General features: G+C 46.7%; 1 protein-coding gene and 1 long non-coding RNA gene across 2 annotated transcripts in view; one reads left to right on the forward strand and one right to left on the reverse strand.

Moving 5' to 3' along the window:
• Fgf1 (fibroblast growth factor 1) overlaps positions 1-3,713 on the reverse strand; it is a 98,126-nt gene extending 94,413 nt beyond the window's left edge. The window contains exon 1 of the mRNA XM_013349569.2: positions 3,498-3,713. The gene's annotated coding sequence lies outside the window, so the exon portion shown is untranslated. The remainder of the gene's footprint in view (positions 1-3,497) is intronic.
• Positions 3,714-7,956: 4,243 nt separating this feature from the next.
• LOC113457086 lies at positions 7,957-13,878 on the forward strand. The gene is made up of 4 exons (XR_003377720.1): positions 7,957-8,184; positions 10,956-11,098; positions 11,207-11,402; positions 13,849-13,878. It is a non-coding gene; the product is annotated as an uncharacterized LOC113457086 (long non-coding RNA).
• Positions 13,879-14,459: the final 581 nt, after the last annotated feature.

A 14,459-nucleotide genomic window follows, 5' to 3' on the forward strand; every position in this document is an offset into this window, starting at 1 on the left:
TCTATTTTGTATAAATATGATCATTCAATGTAGGGTTTTCCCCTTTTAGCATAATATCTTCAAATTTCAATAATATTGTAGTAGTATGTATCAAAATTTATTTCTTAATTTTGCTGCTGAATGTTTCATTGTAAGGATACACCACATTTTACTGCATCCACCAGTTGATAGATATCTAGGGCTATATATTATAAATAATGATGCTGTGAATGTTTTTATGAAGATAATGCAGTGTTTTAGATTATTTTATGTATATGCATGTGTGCCTGAGTATGTATGTATGCACCACATGCATGTGGGTACCTTCAGAAGCCAGAAAACAGCTTCTGATCCCATTGAGCTGGAGTTACAGGTGATATACAACCATCTGATATAGGTTCTGGGAACTGAACCCAGGTCCTCTGCAAGAGCAGCAAGTTCTCTTAACCCCTGTGCCATCTCTCCAACCTGCAGAGGTTCGTCTTTTTAGTATTAACCTAAGGATTCAGATGCTCAGAGGAGCGATACTCAGAGCACACACTTGTGTATGTGCATGTATTGTGTGTATGCATGTGTGTATGTGTCCCCGCATTATAATCATATGCAAAAAGCAGGCAAGAATGGATGCTAAGTCCCTCAGATTGCTTCCTTTCAATTGGAACCTTCTGGGTGATCCTGGGACTTGACTCAGTCTCAGTCTCCAAGGGGGATTATGTCATCCCTAGAAGGAAGGTGGCAATGCCAGCTTGTGACCCTTACAGAGCAGCGTGAAGATAAATGGAAGAAGTCCAATGGGCTCTACTCTTCGGAGGGTCAAGTCCAAATGAATAGGCTAGTGTGTGCTCCCAGATGGAGGGTGTTGTTGGCTCCCAGGCACCTGTTGCAGCTCAGAGCCCATGGCTTGGGGCTTGAGAGCATGGATGGTATTAGTCTCCATTTATGATGACATTAAGATGTGGTTTCTCTTCAGATTAGAATATGGTCACCTCTTGAATCCCAGAGACTATTCCCTAAGAAAAGCCTAGCCCTTTTCTGCTTGACCATGCTGGGCAGGAGAAAGGGCAGGGTCCCATCTAGTGACCAGTCCCCAGAGGGTCAAGCTTGAATTCTAAAACTTATCTTTGAACTAGTTCTTGGAATGATCACCCTGCCCTGTGATCACCCTTTTCTCTGTAAAGTACCTTGTTCTCTATAGAACCCTAGAGTACCTCCTTCCATGAAAGTCCTTCCATGATCCCTTGACTTCTGGAGAGGGGTCAAATCCAATAAGGCCTCCTGAAGAGAGGTACTGAGAAGTCAGGTGATGGAGAGGTGTCTTAAAACATCTGAGGGTCCTATGTAGTCTACCAACTTCCTTGGGTCTCTTGAGCTTTAAAATCAGGCCCCAGGAGATGGCCCTGAGAGGCATCTCTATGTTAAATGGAACAGTAAATGAGCTGGCAGGCATGCCTAGGCACACCCCAATATCACTATTCACTGGTTGTATGAGCAAGGGCATGTACCTCCCCCACCTGAAATGACTTAGTCACTGTGGAGACTTCATGGGATGGTGCTACAGGGGCTCCGCCTGCATCCTGAGCTTTACCAGTGTTCGCTTTAAAGTCAGAATTGAGGGCCACGAGCAGGCCAATGTTCTGTTGGTCAGTTAGTTGAACTCACTTAATTGGGCACCAGTTATGCAGCAGATACTAGCAAAAGGCCTGGGAACAAAGCTTACCTTTCCCCCAAGGTTGCGAAATTCAGGTGGAAAAGAAACTAAACATTATGAAGTTTTTGTTTGTTTGGTTTGAGACAGGATCTCACTGTGTAGCTCTGACTGGCCAGGAACTCACTGTGTAGACCAAGCGGACATTAAACTCAGAGATCTGCCTGACTCTGCCTCCCAAGTGCTGGGATTAAAGGCGTGTACCACCATGGCCAGCTCCTCAGACTTCTTAAAGAATACATAAACAAACAGCAGTCCTGACAATGCCATTCAGGTTCAGAGAAGAGAGACGGCAAAAGTGTCTGGAAGGGTTGGACAAGGCAAGTTGCAAGGCAAGATGAATTCCATCAATAGAGCGGAGGGAGGATTGGGGACAAGGGGAGTGGAGGACAGAGTAACATGTACGGCAGAGGCAGTGAGTGACAGCCTAGAGTAGTCAGGGCACAGCGCTGGTCTAGACCTGAGCCAGCATCAGCTTTCTGGTGTTAGTTCCTTCCTCACTGCCAGGGGTCTCTGGGTACAACAAGGCAGGCATCTCTTAGTGATCTGTTCTACCAATAAATTATTCTTCCTCTGAAACTTCTTATCAATAACACGGATGAATGAAAGGAGAAGGGAGACCGAAGTTACCATTGCAGAAAGAGCCACATAGTGGCAACTGTTGGGCTCCTGTAACCAGCCCCCTTCTCTGGGGATGAACACTTTGATTGCCTTTGGGGGAGTCACCCTTGTTACTCTCAACCCAGGTGGCGTTGGAGAAGATGACACCCCCACTCCACGGCAGCAATAGATGCAGGCCTTTCCACGTTGGTTCTGTGAGACCCAAGCCTAAGTCCAGCTGGAGCGGGATGTCAGTGGGATGTGGACTGAGTTGCTGGCAGCCACACTGCCACTATCACGGCAAGTCCTTCTGGGAACAGAACCTGACCAGGAGCCAAAGGCAAAGGATGGAGAGAGAAGGACTCAGGATACCTTCCCACCTAGGGCCACTGTACCAAAGCCTCGGCTTTCGACATGAGGGGAGATATACCATCTTTTTGCCCGAGTCTCTTCACTCTCGGTTTAGATTGTGATCATTGACAGAATCCAGATTTATGCAAGTACGTGGCTCCTGTTTGGGTTTTGATGACGTCTTCTTAGCATGGATAGATGCAAACCATTGCTCAGAGTGGCCTATGTCTGCAGTAACAGAACCCATGTGCTGGGCATAGCGGCCCCTGTACTCATCCTCAAATGGTGCGCTCGGGGTTGCAGAAGGCTACACCAAGATGCAAACTGCCCTTCTTTCTCCCTCCTCTGCTTACCCAGGACCTCTCCCCAGACTCCTGACTTCATTCCTCCTTTTCTTAAAGTAAGGAGTTATTGAATCTACTAAGTATATTTTTGCAGGACCCTGAAACACCAGGGAGGAGCAAGTCTTAGTTTTGTTTTTTGTTTTCCTTTTTGCTCCTTAGGGGAGAATCAGCTATTTCTTTTATTTCCTGTTCCATGCTGTGTCTTTTAGAAAGCATTAACTTTATGGTGATGGGATTTGGCTAGTTTACAATTTCCTGGTTACCTCTTCTTGGATCTGAGCACAGATAATTCACGGGGTAGGAATAATTTCCTGCTTCCTGGCTAAGAACTCGTCCTCTATAGTTCTTTCTGGGGGGTGAATTCGCCTCTGAATGAGAGGCAGGAATCTTTGAAGACTCCAGTCTATCTTTGACCCAGATCTGGGAGTGGGGGCGCAGGGGTTGAGGGAAGGGGGGAGGAACAAGTGGAAAGCGAGGAGCAGAAACACAGGCACTCACCTCTGTCCACAGGCACTCACCTCTGTCTCGTGGGGGGGGGGCTTTCTTTCTGGGGTGGTGACAGCCGCTGCAATCACACTGGGCTCCCAGGACGCTGCAAGTAGCTTGCTGAAAAGGGGCGGTTCCAGTCACCATTAGAAGGGAGTGTCCATCCAGAAAAGGAGGCCTTTATCCCCTGGAGGTTGTTGAGCCACTTGTCCTTTCTCTCTATGGTGTGAACGGAGCTGAGGAGACACCAACCCCCCAAGGGAAAGGCTGGGTGAAACCATACACCCCACTGACCACTTAGCAGGTGGCTTCTTGGTCTCAGGGGCCCCGGGAGGAAGGTAAGGCCTCCCTGTCCAGCCCCTGAAAGGTTGGCTGGCATTGGTATGCCTACAGAAGGCCAAGGCCAAGAGCCCATGTTCTTTCATTTCCCCTCTGATGTGATTTATTTTTGGACTAGACACACAGGCTATTTGGGGGCTGGACAGCTGCCAGGTGAAAGAACAAGTATGTTGGCCAAGTTGTGTCTATGCCCTGCTCTGAACTTGCCCTTGTCCCTTCCCCCACATGAGATGGGGGGGGGGGTCTTGCTCTGATCAACTTTTGCAACTCCGCATGCTTTTTCAACTAGTTGATCGCTGCCCTCTGAGCATGCAATGGGAACTGTCTTCCCTTCTGCATGTGAAGCAGGTGGGTTCTGAGGCTGGTGGTCGTGCCACATAGGCAAACACACTATTCCAAACAAGGAGACCCTCTAGTCAACACAGGGCGGACTCTGAGGCTAGAAGGCAATGTGTAAACAGTGCGGGAAAGCTAGGCTCGGTGACCACGAGCCCAATTCTCCCTCGCTCTCCTGGTAGTTCCAAAGCGTTGAAGTGGGTAGATTTCTCACCTCCCATTCTTCGTCACTGAACAGGAATGGAAAGCTGAAGCAGGCATGCTTGACCTGATGGCGTGCACTTTAACCTCATCGCCTCCACTGTCACAGCTCTTACTCCTGGGCTCTGAACGCCGGCCGCCGTCTCTCCCCTGCCCCAGCCCCTTTCATCCTCGGGGCAGCCAACCCTTTGCTCTGTGTGGCGGCCAGGGAAGCTGAGATGTGGAAAGGCTGAACCTTACCTTCAGAAAGGTTGAGGTGCTGGCTCCAGACTGTCTGCCTCCAGGGCTGGCGCTTTTTGACCACTTTGCTCTGCTGCCTTCTCAAGTAGAACTGGTTAAGATTTTGCCACCTTTTCCCCCAGAGAACGAAGGAACTAGAGCCTCAGGGGTGAATCAGACCCATTCATTCAGCCTTCAATTTCATCCCCAAATTCAGAGACAATAGCTTTTTTGTGTGTTAACTGTCCCAGGCTGAGTCTAGGTACAGGATGGAATCTCTGCTCTCCCTTGTCCTTGGAGACATTTCCCTGTGAGTGATTCACTGTGCAAACATTAGAGCAAGCTGGGTCGAGCTGCCCAGGCTGGTCTCCCAACCCGTCTGAGCTCAAGTGCCCAGTTTCTTTAGGAAGAGCCAGAGGTAGCACTCAACTGCTTGTCCAACGCTGCCCTCTTCAGGCTCTTGTGTGCCATTACACCAGGGCAATCATCTACCGACTTATCTCAAAAATGAGTTTTTAGAATCCTTTCCCAGGTCCTTCAAAAGTTACTTTGCCAGGGAATGTGTCTGTGCCGATAATAATTCTTCCCCTTTTGTATAATAGTTGAGAATTCACATCACCCTTGCAAATCTAAGTAAGGTGTCTTTGCCCAAAATGAAAAAGAAAAGAAAATCTCCAGGTTCCCTAATGATCCAGACGTTTCCTTTGATGATTTAAATCAACTTTCTTTAATGATAAATTAAGCATTTCCTCATTGAACAACAACTTCCCCTATTGGTTCATTATTGATCGCTAGAACTGAAGAAGCAATTCAAGGTAATATTAGAAAAAAAACCCATCCGTGTGTGTGTGTGTGTGTGTGTGTGTGTGTGTGTGTGTGTGTGTGTGATATGTGCACACCTGTTTCATGGGCATGCCAGCTCTCTTCTTGTATTGCTCCCTGCCTCAGTCTTTAAGATGGGTCTATTGCATTCATGACTAAGTTACTTACGGTTAGTTACATGGACATGGGTGAGAGATTATGAGATCATGAGCAATTTACCGATAGCCAGACCACTGAAGACACTGTCTGCCCTCCACTGGTAAACGAACTACTGATAGTTCCTCAGGGGAAGGTGAGGATTCTTGGGCCCCTCCCCATGTATGTCAGAACACTGTCGGGCAGAGACTTGCGCAGGTCTGATACCGGTAATGACAACTGCTGCCGTTTCATGAGTGTGATATCCATGTCAGAGTGGAAGGAATTCATTCTGCAGCGCCCCTCCCTGTCTCCTGGCTCTTACCTTCTTTCTGCTTCCTCTTCTGCCACGTTCCTTGAGCCTCGAAACGATCCATATAGATGTCCCTTGACCTATCGATTTCAGCGTTCATGGGGGCATTTTTTAGAGTTGCTTCAGAAAACAGAGCAAAAAAATTCATGAAGATTGCTGCTCACCAGGGCTGGCTACTGCTGCCTGTGAGCAGCAGGGTCATGACCCATGCACTGAGCATCTGCCCTCTGTCAGGCCTTTGGGCACCAGATATAAACACAGTGAACAAAATCCAGCTTGCTCCATGCTGACTTCCTCGCCATGGCTACCTTCAGGACACTGAGCAATGGAAGCACGCAGGTTAATAATTACTCAAACGAGCCGCGGGAATTCAGCTTGTTGAAGTGTGAGCACAGCGGGTATTTAGTGAGGTAAGAATGCACAGTGGACATTGACCCTGGGAGCCAGCTTTGTTCCTGGTGAAATGGGCGAAGGCAGCAGGCCCTAGGGGCATGCAATCTAAACCAAGAATAAAGCTTCATAAAGCTCTAAGAATCTGGAAAAAAAAATCATGGAGAAACCTCAGGAAAGGGGCTTCTAGATAGTTAAGAGAAAGAAAGAGATTGTTGTGCTTGGTTTCTTGTTGCTGCGACAAGGCACTGACCGAGCTTTTCATATGGGCACGTGACCAGGGAGAAATTCTCACCAAACTCCTAATCACTGCTACCTCTAGAGGGCATGAGAATCAAGCCAAACTAGCTGGGTCTCTGGTGGTAGCTTTCTACCTAATCCTCCTCTCTCCCTGGATTAGATTCTCAAAATACACTCTCTCCATCACTGCTAACATTCAAGTATCTCACCTGCAACCACGCCAGGCAGTGGTGACGCACACCTTTAACCCCGGTATTTGGGAGACAGAGGCAGGCAGATCTCTGTGAGTTCAAGGCCAGCCTGGTCTACAAAGCCTGTGAGTTAGAGGATAGCCAGGGCTGTGTAGAGGGACCCTGTCTCAAACAAAACAAAACAAAACAAAACAACACCAATAAATAAATAAATAAATAAATAAAACCACCTGCAACAAACTTCCTAAGCTCTTCCTGGGGTCTGCTTTCCCTTTTCCAAAGGAGCTTACCTCCTTACCCAGGAAAAGCACCGCTCCCAGACCGTCTCTCACTCAGGGAAGACCTGAATGTGCTCTGGTTATAAAAACTCTCCTAGTGACTGGAGGTAACAAACACTGGGGAAATTTGATTGTCAGCTTGAGATCATTGGAATCAGGATGGAAACATATCTCTAGGTGTGTCTGTGAAGGTATTTTCAGAGAGAATTCACTCAGGGCTGGGAAGACCTTCCTTCAGTAGGGTACCACATCTCCCTGGCAGCCCGGATATGAGGAGGTGGAAGGAGGAAGTGGAGTCAGCTGCCACCTTTACTCCTTCCTGAGAAGGTTCATTTAGGGGTGCTATGCCAACCTCCGCCGATAGACTCTCGCTTCTCTGGCCTCCCAATGAAGACTGACCATCAGCAACTCTCCAGGGACTTCAGTGTTGGACTGAGACCGCTAAATCATCCAGCTTCATGGACTGGGCAGCTATGGGGGTCTCTGTGTGCCCCAGCACGCAGATGGTCATTATTGGACCACACAGGCCTATCGTATAAACCAAATCTAGTAAACTCCCATTTCATCAGATACACACACACACACACACGCACACGCACACTCACACGCACACACACACACACACACACACACACGTGCGTGTTCATGCATTCCATTGATTGCGTTCCTTTAGCTCACACTGCCTCTGCCTAACATGCTCACTAATATCGACACATCCATTTGCAGTTGGCTGGGTGTAGGGCCCATGGGTCTACCCCTGCTCCCGGGGTTCATTTTGAGGACAGCCTCTGGCTAGCCAGCGTTTCCTGTTTGTTCCTGTATTTCTTCTTCTGCCCTGACTGGTGATTAGCTATAGAGCATTGTTTACTCCATCTTGGGTGTGGCAATTTCCCACCTACCTGGGGGGAATTCCTTGTGCAGCAGCTAGGTCTGTAAGGATTTCCCCAAGGTTGAATAAACGGCTTTGGGCTGATCTCCTTTGGAACGACCCAGGTCTCTTGTGTGTTCTTCCAGTCTCCAGGCCCTTGCCCCGCTGGCGCTGGCGTAAGGTACAGTGGCACGCGAGTGAATGGTACCCAGAGTAAAGCAGACGCAGGTGTTACAGCTGGGAAGCCTGCTCCGTGTCAAGTACTTGGACTGAAGAAGCTCGAAAACTATGTTTTCAGGAAGGAGAGGAGAGATGCTTGCCAATACACTGGAAGTGACTTCTCACACTTCAGTGACCAAAGAAAGTCCTATATGCACACGAAATGAGGTAGGACATTTCAGGGCTATTGTTTTCTTGCAAGGTGGCAAGGCCCTAAATATAAGGAAAACATGAATCCTGTAATTGTTGCGTTCACAGAATAAAGTTTGCTAAGCCTGTTCAAATAATACACATAGATCCCTGCTCATTTATCTACTCCCTTCACTGTCATACTTATACATTTGAAGCTGTATTATATGGTAAATGCAAATTTTATAGCCACTGGGAGTTAAACTTTTTATAATCATGTATTCCTCTTTATCTCCATATTGTTTTTAATCTAAAAGTCTTTGTCACATAGTACTGTAAGTCCTATTTAACTTTATTATAATTTTATTAGCATTTATATTGCCACTCTAAAATTTCATTTTAATACAAAGTTTCAGACCTTTTTATGAATAGTACATAAAGTTTTAGCCAGTTCTATGATTGACTTTTAATTAAAGCACTTAGTTCGTTTACATTTAATATAATAGTCACCCTTCCTAGACTTAAGCCTAATGTGCTCTTCCTCTCGGTACTGGGAATTATACCCAGAGCCTTCAATGTTAGGCAGGTGCTCTACTATCGAGCTACATCCCTAACCCCTTTTATTTACTTTGAGACAAAGTCTTTCTAAATTGTCCAAGCTGGCCTCAAACTTATGATCCTCTTGCCTCAGTCTCTGGAGTAGCTGGGCCACAAGTATAAGCCACCACTCCTGTCTTTAAATTCCCATCTTATTGATTATTTCACTATTTATTTATTTTTTCTTTGCTTGTGATTGGGGTTTTCACATATATGCCAATCCTCCTGCCTCTGCTTTCCTAGTTTTAATGACATTTATTGTGTGTGTGTGTTCTGTGCTTTTTATTCTTTTTCACTTTTTTTTTTTTTTTTGGTTTTTTTGAGACAGGGTTTCTCTGTGGCTTTGGAGCCTGTCCTGGAACTAGCTCTGTAGACCAGGTTGGTCTCAAACTCACAGAGATCCACCTGTCTCTGCCTCCCAAGTGCTGGGATTAAAGGCGTGCGCCACCACCGCCCGGCTTCTTTCACTGTTTTTGCAGCAATTGAATATTGTATTCTTTCCTCCACTGTGCTGGAAGTTGTAAATCCCTTGACTGTTCTTTGCAGGTGGCTCTAGAACAACAATGTGGAATCACAAGTTCTCAATGTCTAGTGTTAGTTGGCACTTCTATCTTTTCCCATAGTATTGCAAGGAACTTTGAACATTTTCATCCTCATTCCATTTGACTCCTCTGCTGGCCTGTATGTGCTGCTAAGATACTTTCCTGTTCTTTAGATTCTGACCGACATTGTTATGTTTTATCTCTGCCCTGCATTGCCATAAATCTGTCGTCTTCAACTGTTTTTGCTTTTCCACAAAGAACATCTTTTGGTTTTTGTGCTTGTAAAAGTTCCTGAATCTGTATTAACTTCTTTTTTTAAAAAAAAGTTTTTGATTGATTGATTGATTGATTGATTGATTTATTCTGAGACAGGGTTTCACTGTGTAGCTCTGGCTGTCCTAAAACTAGCTCTGTAGATCAGGCTGGCCTCAAATTCACAGAGATCCACCTGCCTCTGCCTCCTGAGTGCTGGGGTTAAGTTGTGCACCACCACCACCCGGCCTGTTAGTTTCTTTTTAAACACTAGAGGCTGTTTTCCCTGGGCGTGGGGTTCTAGGTTGACAGCTGGTTTCTTTTGTCACCTGAGCTGTTTACGTTTCACTAATTTCTCCTTTCCCAGTTTCTGTCCGTTAAAGCCATGGTGGCTATCTCTAACTTATTTTCTATTTGTGTTTGGTTTTTTGTCTATTTTACTGTAATGTTCTTCAAAGTGGCTTTTAAAAAACCGTGTCTTGCCTCTGGCTCTCTGGGCTTTCAGAACGTGTCACTTGTGCCTTTAAGTCACTGTTGGCAGTGTCTCAACCGTTTTCTCTTCGACTCTTGCTGCTTCCCTGCTCTCTCTCACTTCTACAATCTCAGTCTTCGACGTCTACGCCTCTTATTTTCCCGATAGCAGTTTTACATCATGTTGTTCCTCTGTGTTTATCCTGATGTTTTCTTCTGACCCACACCTCCTTCAGCTGTGTCCAGTCTGTCAGGCTCCCACGTTCAGCTACTTTGTTTTGTTGTTGTTCATTGTGCGACAAGGTCTCTTTATGTAGCCCTTGTTGGCATGGAGCTCACTGTGCAGACCAGGCTGACCCCCAGATCATAAAGACCCAGCTACTTCTGGCACCACACCTAACTAAAGTTTTGTAATATTATTTTTCAGTTCTAACATTCTACTTTAGTTTATTACATTATCATCTTTTTATAGTTTTTAGCTCTCTGTTTCTTATCATGTATTTTATCTCATTCAGTAAATATAATATGAAATTCTTTATATGTATTTGTTTTATGTTTATGTGTATGCATGGATATGAGCACATGTATGCCACTAAGCACATATAGAGGTCACAGGACAACTTTTAGGAGTCACTTCTCTCCTCCCACCATATGGATCCCAGGGACTGAGCTCAGGTCTCCAAGGCTTAGTGGGAAGTATCTTTTCCCGATGAGCCATCTCGCTAACCCAACCACAGTTATTTTCAAGTCTTTTCTGCTAACTCCAAATTGCTGTAGATCTCTGGTACTTTTTCTATTATAGTTGTTTCTGCTGAATTGCTTCCATATTGTCTCGTTTCCATGTGCCCTTGGTTATTTTTATATATGCTGAAATTATATGTGAAAATTGTTAGTAGAAGTAATGAGAGGCATATTTGGATGTTATAAGATGTTATTATGTTTCTCCAGAGAGTATTTACATGGCTTCTGCAGGGCACCTGGGAGCCACAGCAGTCTGGGATCACCTCATTCTAATTTGATGAATTAAGTTAATTGGATGTTGGCTGAGGCTTCGCGAAACCCCGTCTGCTTCCAATCCATCCGGTCCTAAGGTACAGTCCTGTGGGGGTCCCCCATTTGGGAGGCCCTGGATTCTGGCTTTTCTCCGTGGAGGGCTGAGCTGCTGTCTGATTTCTCACCTCCTGAGCTGCCTTTTCCAGAAGGAAGAAATGTCCCAACTACTGAGCCTGCTGTCCTGAGTGCCGTCATGCTCCCGGCCCTTTCCTGGTGGCTCGTCAGGACCTCTCTGCCTCTGACGCTTTGGACAAGATTTCATTTTCCGTTTTTCTGCTGTTCCTGTCACTGCCAGCCACCAGGAACACCGGGCAGATGTCTTCTGTCTGCCCTGACGGGATGGTAGGTGGTGTAAATCAAGATGCAGCCAGGTGTGCGTGCAGCTGCACCTGTGGGAGTTGTGGATGTCGGGTCCTCTACCAGGGAGGGGGGCAGGAGGGCCTTGTCAGTACAAGAAACAGAAGTGGAATCACGGGCTTTTAAAACACGACATCCCAATTTTCAACACTGGTGCTAAGAAACAAACAACCAAAACAAAACCTTCTTGGGCCAGGTGTGATGGATGCTCCCCCCCACCTGTAAAGCCAGCTCTTACCAAACTGAAGCAGTAGGAGAGATTCAAGGCCAGCCTGGGCTACACAGTGAGACCCTCTCTCAAGCCAACAACTAAGTCACAACAACAAAGTAATTATTACCTAGTTCAAAGGGGGAAAAAAACCTGAAAAACACTTGGAAAGAAACAAGTCCAAGACACCAGTTTAAAATATGAGAAACACAGGCTGAGTTTCAGGGAGCAATGGGGGCACGTAGGACTCCTTCCTATTAAATCCCAGCCTCCCAGTCGTCCGGGATGCCTTGAGTAAACACCAGTCGGTCCATCTCTCCGCCCTCTGCAATGCAAAGCATAGTTCTAAAGTTAATTTATGTCTTTCTGCAATTTTCTTAAAATGCCAAAGGGCCGGGGGGGGGTGGATTCCATTCATAACACCCACAGCATTTCTGAAGAATCCTCTTCGCTTGTCTCTTTCACAAACCCTCCTAATGACAGCCTACCATCTACCCCACCTCCCGAATCTGCCTCCGGAATTCCCACCCCATAATTCAGCACCCCCCCTGGCTCTGTCTCCTTTATCCTTCCTCTGGCCTTCTGACCTCGTCTGCCTCCTTCAGAAGAGAGCCCTTGCTTAAGGTGGCCCTGCCAAGCCATCCCACCCACAGAATAGCAACTTTTAAAGACTCCTTCCCGAGTTTCCATATTCTGCAGGAGAAATGTACCAAAATTTAGCTAGTACCATAAGCCCTCCCTCACAGGAAATGGGGGCGAGGACACAGTTGTCAAATATTCTAGAATGCCTGCTTTTTTCCGGTTCCACAGCTGTGGCATCTGGGACGATGCCATGATCGAGACCATTTCAAAGGAGGGAGAACCATTTCTAGGAAGTTTGGGCACCCAAGTGAGTCCTTGATGGCGGCCACTTTCCTGTTATTGCTATTGATAAGCCAAGGTCCCCTCCCCAGTCATCACACCCTCTCCCAGCCAGGCAAAAGTGGGAAGGGAGGGTGATCCAAGAGAAACCAAACTCAGATTTCCCCTGATTTGTCTAATAATAGAAAGTTGGCAAAGCATGTCACAGCATACAAAGTATTTGATAAAAATAACGTCTGTTCGGCTTGGGAGTAAAGCAGGAGGAGCCTGGAAATGCAATTTATTCCTGCCTCGTGTGTCCTCATCCTGGAGGACCGATTCTGTCTCTCTCCTTCATTAGAGATATCTCAAATGTTGCTCTTCGTGGTCACAGTGGCTGCTTCTCCCAAGGGCTGACGAAGGAGGCTGCAGGCAAGGGAAGCATAGACTAGGGGCCAGCTCTTCAGTACCCCCACCCACCGCCCCACCACAGGGTGGTATCAGGACCTCTCGTACTAGCAAATGAGCCAGCTAGGATCTGGGAGATGCTGCTCCCAACAGGAACAGGATGTGGTACTGTCTCATGGGGTAGGGCATTAGCCAGTGACTGGATGTTCCCCCTTTCCATCTGGGTGCACCTGTACATTAGAAGGTTAGATTGTACAGCCTGTAGTCCCCCCCCGGGGGGGGATCCTGGATCCTTAAAGTCCATTCTCAGTGGAGCCCCTTCAACTGTGCACACTAGAGCAAGGCTGAAGGATCTGGGGGAACCTCACATGACCCGGTTTGGAGTCTGTCGGTTGATGGATAGATTAGTTATGGTGAAATAGACATAACCAAGTTTACAGTCTATAACTATTTTTAAATGTACATTCACATACTTAGGCAACCACCACCATCCTCCATCTCCACAAATCTTCCATGCTGGACGACTGAAACTCTCTACCTGCCGATAGTACCTGCTCTGTCCGCCTGGCCCCTCAGCTCCAGGCAGCCACCATTCCCCTTTGATCCCCCTGGGTCGTCAGGAAAGTGGAATCAAGTAGTGTTTACCCTTCTGTGTCTGGCTTGTCCCTTTTTAACAGGATGTCCTCCAGGTTCCCCCACGTGGCAGCACGTGGCAGATTGTCCTTCCTCTTTACGGCTGAGCGATACTCCATCGTACTCAGCGCTAGGTCTTATTTAGCCTGTCATCCAGCAGCGGATGCTTGGGTTGCTTCTACCTGCCGACTGCAATGAATAAATATGACTAAGTAATAATAATATCGTTAATCACAGCAATAAATAATAATGAATAATAAGTTGTAACAAACGCACGTTTCTACCCCTCACCCTCCTTTTCCCTCATTTCCTCTCCTTCCTTCTCCCTCACTTCTCCGCCAGTTGTTATTTGGGCAATCTTCTTAAACTCGGCTCATCTTAAACTCGGGTCTCTTGAGCCTGGACTCTAGCAGAGCAGTTTCTGCACACGTCCCTGTTGGGCCTACGAGAGGAGCTGAGCACAGCGCACAGGGAACATCTTGCAAAGGTTAGTGCTCAGTACCACTTCTTCTTAAGTTGACCTTAGAATCTGTCTTGATTTTTAAATTACATTCATTATTTTTTTGGGGGGTGGAGATGGGCATGTGCAGCCCATCATATATGTGGAAGAGGTCAGAGGACAAATTGTGGGAGCCAGTTCTCTGCTTCCATTATATGGGCCCCGAGGATTGAACTCAGGTTGTCCATCTTGGTGGCAAGTGCGTTTACCCACTCAGCCACCTCATCAGCCCTGTCTTGATTTTAATATCTATAAACGTTGAATGGAGAAACAAGTCTTTAAAGACTTCTTATTTGGGCAAAATTTCCAAAGCCATGGTATCATCTGCAGGTCACTTGTTGCATCAAATGGGACCCTAGCCCCTCCTCTGCACCTGGACAGCAGCCTTGCCCGTGGTGAGCATCTCCAGTTCTCTGGCTCTTTTGTCAGGCAGGTAGAATTTAAAGGTTGACTT

This window comes from Microtus ochrogaster, chromosome 18 (genome assembly GCF_000317375.1).
Source record: "Microtus ochrogaster isolate Prairie Vole_2 chromosome 18, MicOch1.0, whole genome shotgun sequence".
Classification (NCBI taxonomy): Eukaryota; Metazoa; Chordata; class Mammalia; order Rodentia; family Cricetidae; genus Microtus; species Microtus ochrogaster.